This window comes from Taudactylus pleione, unplaced genomic scaffold, assembly GCF_031769625.1.
Source record: "Taudactylus pleione unplaced genomic scaffold, aTauple2 ptg000321l, whole genome shotgun sequence".
NCBI lineage: Eukaryota > Metazoa > Chordata > Amphibia > Anura > Myobatrachidae > Taudactylus > Taudactylus pleione.
The window spans coordinates 2059480-2068135 of record NW_028284722.1 but is presented as its reverse complement, the minus strand read 5'-3'; the positions used below and the strand labels follow the sequence as shown (position 1 = coordinate 2068135).

Sequence of the window (8656 nt, the reverse complement as noted above, 5' to 3'; positions counted from 1 at the left end):
TAGCCGCACGTGCATCAACAAAGTAGTGCCAAGCGTGCGCCTGTGTCATAAGTAAAGGGCCGGCTGGCTTGACCGTTAAAGGGTGCTGTAACCCCCAAAGTACCCTCAAAGTGTAATACACAAACAATAAAAATATTGTTCTTTTTTTTCTGTCTTTGTGAATTGTGTGGGCTGTAGCCGCACTTGCATCCTCAAAGCAGCAGCGAAAAGCGTGCGTCTGTCTGTTAAAGGGTGGTGACACCCTCAAAGTGTGCTACACAAACAATAAAAATATTCTTCTTTTTTCTGTCTTTGTGAATTGTGTGGGCTGTAGCCGCACTTGCATCCTCAAAGCAGCAGCGACAAGCGTGCGTCTGTCTGTTAAAGGGTGGTGACACCCTCAAAGTGTGCTACACAAACAATAAAAATATTCTTCGTTTTTCTGTCTTTGTGAATTGTGTGGGCCGTAGCCGTACTTGCATCCTCAAAGCAGCAGCGACAATCGTGCGTCTGTCTGTTAAAGGGTGGTGACACCCTCAAAGTGTGCTACACAAACAATTAAAATATTGTTCTTTTTTCTGTCTTTGTGAATTGTGTGGGCTGTAGCCGCACTTGCATCGTCAAAGCAGCAGCGACAAGCGTGCGTCTGTCTGTTAAAGGGTGGTGACACCCTCAATGTGTGCTACACAAACAATAAAAATATTCTTCTTCTTTTTTCTGTCTTTGTGAATTGTGTGGGCTGTAGCCGCACTTGCATCCTCAAAGCAGCAGCGACAAGCGTGCGTCTGTCTGTTAAAGGGTGGTGACACCCTCAAAGTGTGCTACACAAACAATAAAAATATTCTTCTTTTTTCTGTCTTTGTGAATTGTGTGGGCTGTAGCCGCACTTGCATCCTCAAAGCAGCAGCGACTAGCGTGCGTCTGTCTGTTTAAGGGTGGTGACACCCTCAAAGTGTGCTACACAAACAATAAAAATATTCTTCTTTTTTCTGTCTTTGTGAATTGTGTGGGCTGTAGCCGCACTTGCATCCTCAAAGCAGCAGCGACAATCGTGCGTCTGTCTGTTAAAGGGCGGTGACACCCTCAAAGTGTGCTACACAAACAATAAAAATATTCTTCTTTTTTCTGTCTTTGTGAATTGTGTGGGCTGTAGCCGCACTTGCATCCTCAAAGCAGCAGCGACAAGCATGCATCTGTCTGTTAAAGGGTGGTGTAACTCTCAAAGTGCTCCAAAAAATAAAAAACTATTTTTTTAATGTGTTTGTGACTTGTGTGCGATGTAACCGCACTTACATCTTCAAAGCAGCAGCGACAAGCGTGCATCTGTCTGTTAAAGGGTGGTGACACCCTCAAAGTGTGCTACACAAACAATAAAAATATTGTTCTTTTTTTCCTGTCTTTGTGAATTGTGTGGGCTGTAGCCGCACTTGCATCCTTAAAGCAGCAGCGACAAGCATGCGTCTGTCTGTTAAAGGGTGGTGTAACTCTCAAAGTGCTCCAAAAACTAAAAAACTTTTTTTTTTAAGTGTTTGTGACTTGTGTGCGATGTAGCCGCACTTGCATCTTCAAAGCAGCAGCGACAAGCGTGCGTCTGTCTGTTAAAGGGTGGTGACACCCTCAAAGTGTGCTACACAAACAATAAAAATATTCTTCTTCTTTTTTCTGTCTTTGTGAATAGTGTGGGCTGTAGCCGCACTTGCATCCTCAAAGCAGCAGCGACAAGCGTGCGTCTGTCTGTTAAAGAGTGGTGTAACCCTCAAAGTGCGCTCCCCAAACAATAAAAATATTCTTCTTTTTTTTTCTCTTTGTGAATTGTGTGGGCTGTAGCCGCACTTGCATCCTCAAAGCAGCAGCGACATGCATGCGTCTGTCTGTTAAAGGATTACATCGGTGACAGCATCCAAGTAGGCATGTCAGACAGTCCGTACCTGTACTGGCAGGAAAAAGAAGCAATTTGGAGGTCCCTGTACAAACTGGCTCTATTTTACCTGAGTTGCCCCCCTCCAGTGTGTACTCCGAAAGAGTGTTTAGTGCAGCCGGGAACCTTGTCAGCGAAAGGCATAGGAGGTTGCTTCCACAAAATGTGGAGAAGATGATGTTCATAAAATGAATTATCAACTCTTCCAGGTTGACCAGCCTCCAGAACGTACAGAGGGACCTGTGGTTGTGGATTCCAGTCTGGACGAATTAATACTCTGTGAGGATGAGGATGTACACACTGAAGAGGGTGAGGAATAGGTGGATGAGGAGGATGAGGATGACATCTTGCCTCCGTAGAGCCAGTTTGTGCAGGGACAGATTAATTGCCAGCTTGTTTTGTGGGGGCCCAAACAAACCAATCATTTCAGCCACAGTTGTGTGGCAGACCCTGGCACTGAAATGATTGGTTTGTTAAAGTGTGCATGTCCTGTTTATACAACATAAGGGTGGGTGGGAGGGCCCAAGGACAATTCCATCTTGCACCTCTTTTTTTTCTTTGCATTATGTAAAGTTTGGGGCCTAGTTTTTCAAACTGCCATCCTGTCTGCCACTGCAGTGCCACTCCTAGATGGACCACGTGTTTGTGCCGCCCACTCGTATCTCTTAGCATAGTCATCCAGCTACCTCGGTGCAACCTTTTGGACATAAAAACACTATTGTGAGGTGTGAGGTGTTCAGAATAGACTGGAAATGAATGGAAATTAAGGTTATTGAAGTTAGTAATAGCATAGGAGCAGAAAAACCCACAAATTCTGTGATTTTAGCTGTTTTTATGCTTTTTTTCAAAAAAATACAGATCCAAAACACAAAACCCAGAACCCAAAACACGGAAGGGTGGTTTTGGCAATACCAATCCAGATCCAAAACACTAAGAAAGATCCAGATCCAAAACCAAAACACAAAACACGAAAAGTGGCCGGTGCACACCCCTAATATATATATATATATATATATATATATGAGACGTGCGGTTCGGTTCTCCAGAAATCCGAATGCACATGAATTTCATGAATTGGGGTAAATCTGAGTTGCGGTTCTAATCTCCTGAGGAGATCTGGGTAAATCTGGGTCGCCGTTCCAATCTTTTTGCAGTTCGGAATTCGGATTTTAAATACGAATTTTGGGTTTTGGATTGTATAAATCACATGATTTATGCTGTTTTTAAAACTTTTTATCTATTTTTTATTTAAAATATCCATATCCAAACCAAAGGACATGAGTGGGGTTTTCAAAACCAAATCCAGATCCAAAACCTTGAAGGAGATACAGATCCAAAATCAAAACACGGGGGGTCGGCGCGCATACCTAATAAATATATATATATATTTATATATATATATATATATATATATATATATACAGTTAGGTGCATAAATATTGGGACATTGACAGAATTTTAATATTTTGGCCTCTATTCACCACCACAATGGCTTTGAAATGAAACAAACAATATGTGCTTTAACTGCAGACTTTCAGATTTAATTTGACTGTAATTACATCCATATCAGGTGAACGGTGTAGGAATTACAACAGTTTCTATATGTGCCTCCCACTTTTTAAGGGGCGAAAAGTAATGGGACAAACTAAACAATCCAAAATCTAACTTTCACTTTTTAATACTTTGTTGCAAATCCTTTGCAGGCAATTACAGTCTGAAGTCTGGAATGCATAGTCATCACCAGACGCTGGGTTTCCTCCCTGGTGATGCTCTGCCAGGCCTCTACTGCAAATGTCTTCAGTTCCTGCTTGTTCTTGGGGCATTTTCCCTTCAGTTTTGTCTTCATCAAGTGAAATGCATGCTCAATCGGATTCAGGTCAGGGGATTGACTTGGCCATTGCATAACATTCCACTTTTTAGCCTTAAAAAACTCTTTGGTTGCTTTTGCAGTATGCTTCAGGTCATTGTCCATCTGCACTGTGAAGCGCCGTCCAATGAGTTCTGAAGCATTTGACTGAATATGAGCATATAATATTGCCCGACACACTTCAGAATTCATTCTGCTGCTTTTGTCAGCAGTCACATCATCAATAAATACAAGGGAACCAGTTCCATTGGCAGCCATACATGCCCACGCCATGACATTACCACCACCATGCTTCACTGATGAGGTGGTATGTTTTGGATCATGAGCAGTTCCTTTCCTTCTCCATACTCTTCTTTTCCCATCACTCTGGTACAAGTTGATCTTTGTCTCATCTGTCCATAGGATGTTGTTCCAGAACTGTAATGGCTTTTTTAGATGTTGTTTGGCAAACTCTAATCTGGTCTTCCTGTTTTTTTGGCTCACCAATGGTTTACATCTTTTGGTGAACCCTCTATATTCACTCTTGTGAAGTCTTCACTTCATTGTTGACTTTGACACATATACACCTACCTCCTGGAGAGTGTTCTTGATTTGGCCAACTGTTGTGAAGGGGTTTTTCTTCACCAGGGAAATAATTCTTCTGTCATCCACCACAATTATTTTCAGTGATCCTTCGGGTTTTTTGGTGTTGCTGAGCTCTCCGGTGCATTCTTTATTTTTAAGAATGTTCCAAACAGTTGATTTGGCCACACCTAATGTTTTTGCTATCTCTCTGATGGGTTTGTTTTGATTTTTCAGCCTAATGATGGCTTGCTTCACTGATAGTGACAGCTCTTTGGATCTCATATTGAGAGTCGACAGCAACTGATTCCAAATGCAAATGTCACACCTAGAATCATCTCCAGACCTTTTACCTGCTTAATTGATAATGAAATAATGAGGGGATAGCCCACACCTGTCCATGAAATAGATTTTGAGTTGATAGTCCCATTACTTTTGGCCCCTTAAAAAGTGGGAGGCACATACAGAAACCTTTGTAATTCCTACACCGTTCAGCTGATTTGGATGCAATTACCCTCAAATTAAATCTGAAAGTCTGCAGTTAAAGCACATCTTGTTTGTTTCATTTCAAAACCATTGTGGTGGTGAATAGAGGCCAAAATATGAAAATTCAGTCAATGTCCCAATATTTATGCACCTGATTGTATATATATATATATATATATTGTGTACACTGTGTATGGAATGGCAACAATTCAGGAGCAGACCTATTTATTAGAAAAGACCACTCTTCTCTCTATTCTGAGAGCATCAGATGAACCAATAGAAATAATAGCATTGGGGTTTATGCCACAGAAAAAAAAACTAAAATTAAAATATAAAACTAAATATAAAAACTAAATAAAAATCTAAAACCGGTCATCAAAAGGATATAGTCCCGTCCACCACCACCTATAATAGACATGAAACTGTAATGAAAGAATCCCTACAAAAGCACTAGAGCATCCTTTTAATGGACCCTATACTTAAAGAGATACTTCTTCCTAAACCAAAAGTCTTTTTTAGGAAAACGAATAACCTGAAGGACACTTTAGCACCTAGTATGTTAAAAAGCACAGACCCTCAACGAAGTGACATTTTACAAAGATGCTTAGGTTGCTATAAGTGCGGGCACTGCAAAATATGTAAATATGTACATCCTCAGAGAATTTGTTTTAAGAATTTCAATGACTGAAGAGAATTCAAGATTAAACAATACATTAAGTATATCTCCACATCAATTATTTATTTATTAGAATGCACATGTGGCTACAAGTACATATGGAAGATGAAAAGACCCCTGAAAATTAGGATACAAGAACATATCCAGAATATCAAGAATAAAGTGGAAGGACATGCAGTCTCTAGACATTTTAACATTAAACATGGGTCAAATCCAGAAGACCTAACTTTTAAAGCCATATAATAGGTCACCCTAGGTGAAAGATGTGGTGACCTGGGCAACAAATTATCTAAGAGGCATACACAGAATATTGGTATCTACAGCCATTCCAGAGTGCTAATGCCCAATCATGTCTGATTTTGGAAACTAAGCATGTCTGGGCCTGGTCAGTACTTGGATGGGAGACCTCCTGAGAATACCAGGTGCTGTAGATATCACCAGTTATAAGCCTATGGCGAACTGTGAAGTCACTGAAGACATAAAAGGATACATGGAGAAAAACCTTGGGGTTTCCATTTCTTAATCAAATTGAATATTGAAGGAATTCAGAAATCAGAACAAGCTGTGTTGCATTAGATTGTTATATATTTCCACATGGATATTATGAGCAGATGTCTTTACATCCGTGTTTTTCATATTGTCTCCTAGATCTGATATATTTATTTATTTATTTATTATAATTTAGTACATAAAGTCCAGGTATGTACAATGTATGTTTAGTAGGATATTTTATGATTATGGAGTCTCAAATAATTTCCAAATATTTTTGGAACACCATCGTGGCTAATACTAACCTTGATCCAACTCAAAATATAATGTAAGCTATTACTAATAAATCTTTTTGACTCTAAAGAGCTGCATAATAATCTGATTGGACTAATCAATACATAGGAAAAAATCGCAGGAAGGGCGGATATACTGTCACATCTGGGTCACAAAGACGGAATAGTCAAGATGGCAACCCAGTCTAGCCCCCAAGAAGAATGAACCTATCAGGGAGCATGGCCGCAGCGGCGTACCATGAAATTGGGAACACACTGATCAGCGATGGACAGCCACGCTGTGAGCACAAAGACGTCAGTATACAAGTGGAGCGGCCCAGCAGGGCAGAAGTGATGCAGCCCACACGGAAGGAGCAGGACTGCCCCCATGAAGATGCCTGCATATGAGTTGAGCAGCCCAACTGGGTGGAAGTGATGCAGCGTACACAGAAGGAGGGAGATTGCGATCCACACATACAGACATGAAAGGAATCGGATTAGACCTATGGGTCATAGCATATAAAAAGCTCAATGCTATAACATAGCAGTCTTTCATGGGTGAATTGATTGTAAGAACACATACACATTATCCCTGTTGACCAGAAGTGAGGTCATAATTTATTCCAATTAGTCCGTACCTACTGGGTATAAATGTAGGAGTACCTCATAGCAGCAGTACCCCTTGATGAAGTCCTAGATGGATGAAACATGTTGGAAAGCTTCCTCTTGCCTTATGAACAATATTACATTTGAATCAGTTAAGTATGGAACCTTTTAAAACCTATTGTCTTTTTAACACTTTTTATTTTAAACCTAGTTTTATTTTTTTCCTTACTGTGCTATGAATTGGATGTTATTAACTATTGTTTTATGAAGTGTATTTATTATCATATTGTCTAATAATACTTGCATAGCAGATTGTACTTTATTATCCACCTGGTTACCCATTAAGGGTTGATTAGAGGTTGTGATCATTGCTAGGCTGTGCTTTGGATTTTTGTTCATGTATAAATAAATTGCTATATATTTATCTTTATTACACTCTGTTCATATCAATGGTATATTCTTTGGTATTTATAAAGCACTTTATCATCCTCATTTTGATGGGGTCATTTTAAACAGTTAAATTATTGGTCTATTTCAGCACTTTAGTAGCACATTTTTGCACACGCTGCACTTTTTTTCACAAAGCACTTTACATCTACACTTTGCTACTTTACTTTTGCATTTATATATATATATATATATATATATATATATAAAACCACTACTGCACTTCATTCTTGACCCAGTTGGTTATAAAACGTCATTATATATGACCACTGCTGCACTTCATTCTTGACCCAGTGGGTTATAAAATGTCATTATACATAAGACACGCTAGTTGCTTGAATCAGTTTCAATTGTATATATATATATATATATATGGGATGAGACGGGTATGGATTTCTGAAATCAGAACTCCCCCGAGCCCCCCGATCCGAGCCGGATCCGAGTCAGATTCGAGTTTTCCCGCCTGACTCGGATCTGAAATTGAGGCAAAACATCATCATCCCGCTGTCGGATTCTTGCGGGTTTTGGATTCAATAAAAGGTCCCTGCATCAGTGCCATTTTTCACTCCGGCTGTGGACAGTGAAACAGGAGGGTGGGAGTTATGCTGCTGTTGTCGTCCATAGGGGCTGTGTCCACTCCAAAGTCCATAGGGGCTGCCTGGGCTGTGCTGTGCAGTCTCTTATCCATAGGGGCTGTGTCCACTCCAAAGTCCATAGGGGCTGGGCTGTGTTGTGTAGTGTCCCATAAAGGCTATAGTCCTAAAGGGATGCTGTAGTGTTCTCCAGGGGGTGCTCTGTCCATCAGAGGTGCTCCCCCCAAGTGCAAAAAAAAAAAATTCTGTTTGTGTGTGCTGTAGCTGCACATGTATCAACAAAGTAGCTCCAAGCATGCGTCTGTGTCATAAGTCAAGGGCCAGCTGGCTCATCTGTTGAAGGGTGGTGTAACCCCCAAAGCGAGCTCCAAAAAAAAAAATATTTCTCTGTACTTGTGACTTGTGTGTGCTGTAGCCACATGTGCATCAACAAAGTAGTGCCAAACGCACACCTGTGTCATAATAAAGGGCCGGCTGGCTTGTCTGTTGAAGGGTGGTATAAACCGAAAGCATACTCCAAAAAAAATAATGTATTTTTCTGTGTTTGTGACTTGTGTGCTCTGTAGCCGCATGTGCATCAACAAAGTAGCAGCGCCAAGCGTGCGCCTGTGTTATAAGTCAAGGGCCAGCTGGCTCGTCTGTTGAAGGGTGGTGAAACCCACAAAGTGCGCTCAAAAAAAAAAAAAAAAAATCTGTGTTTGTAACTTGTGTGCGCTGTAGCCGAACGTGCATCAACAAAGTAGTACCAAGTGTGTGCCTGTG

At 40.6% G+C, this 8656-nt stretch overlaps 1 pseudogene; it reads left to right on the top strand.

Annotated features, from left to right (window-relative positions):
* The first annotated feature begins 5802 nt into the window (after positions 1-5802).
* Positions 5803-5921, top strand: LOC148509521 (5S ribosomal RNA; annotated as a pseudogene).
* Positions 5922-8656: the final 2735 nt, after the last annotated feature.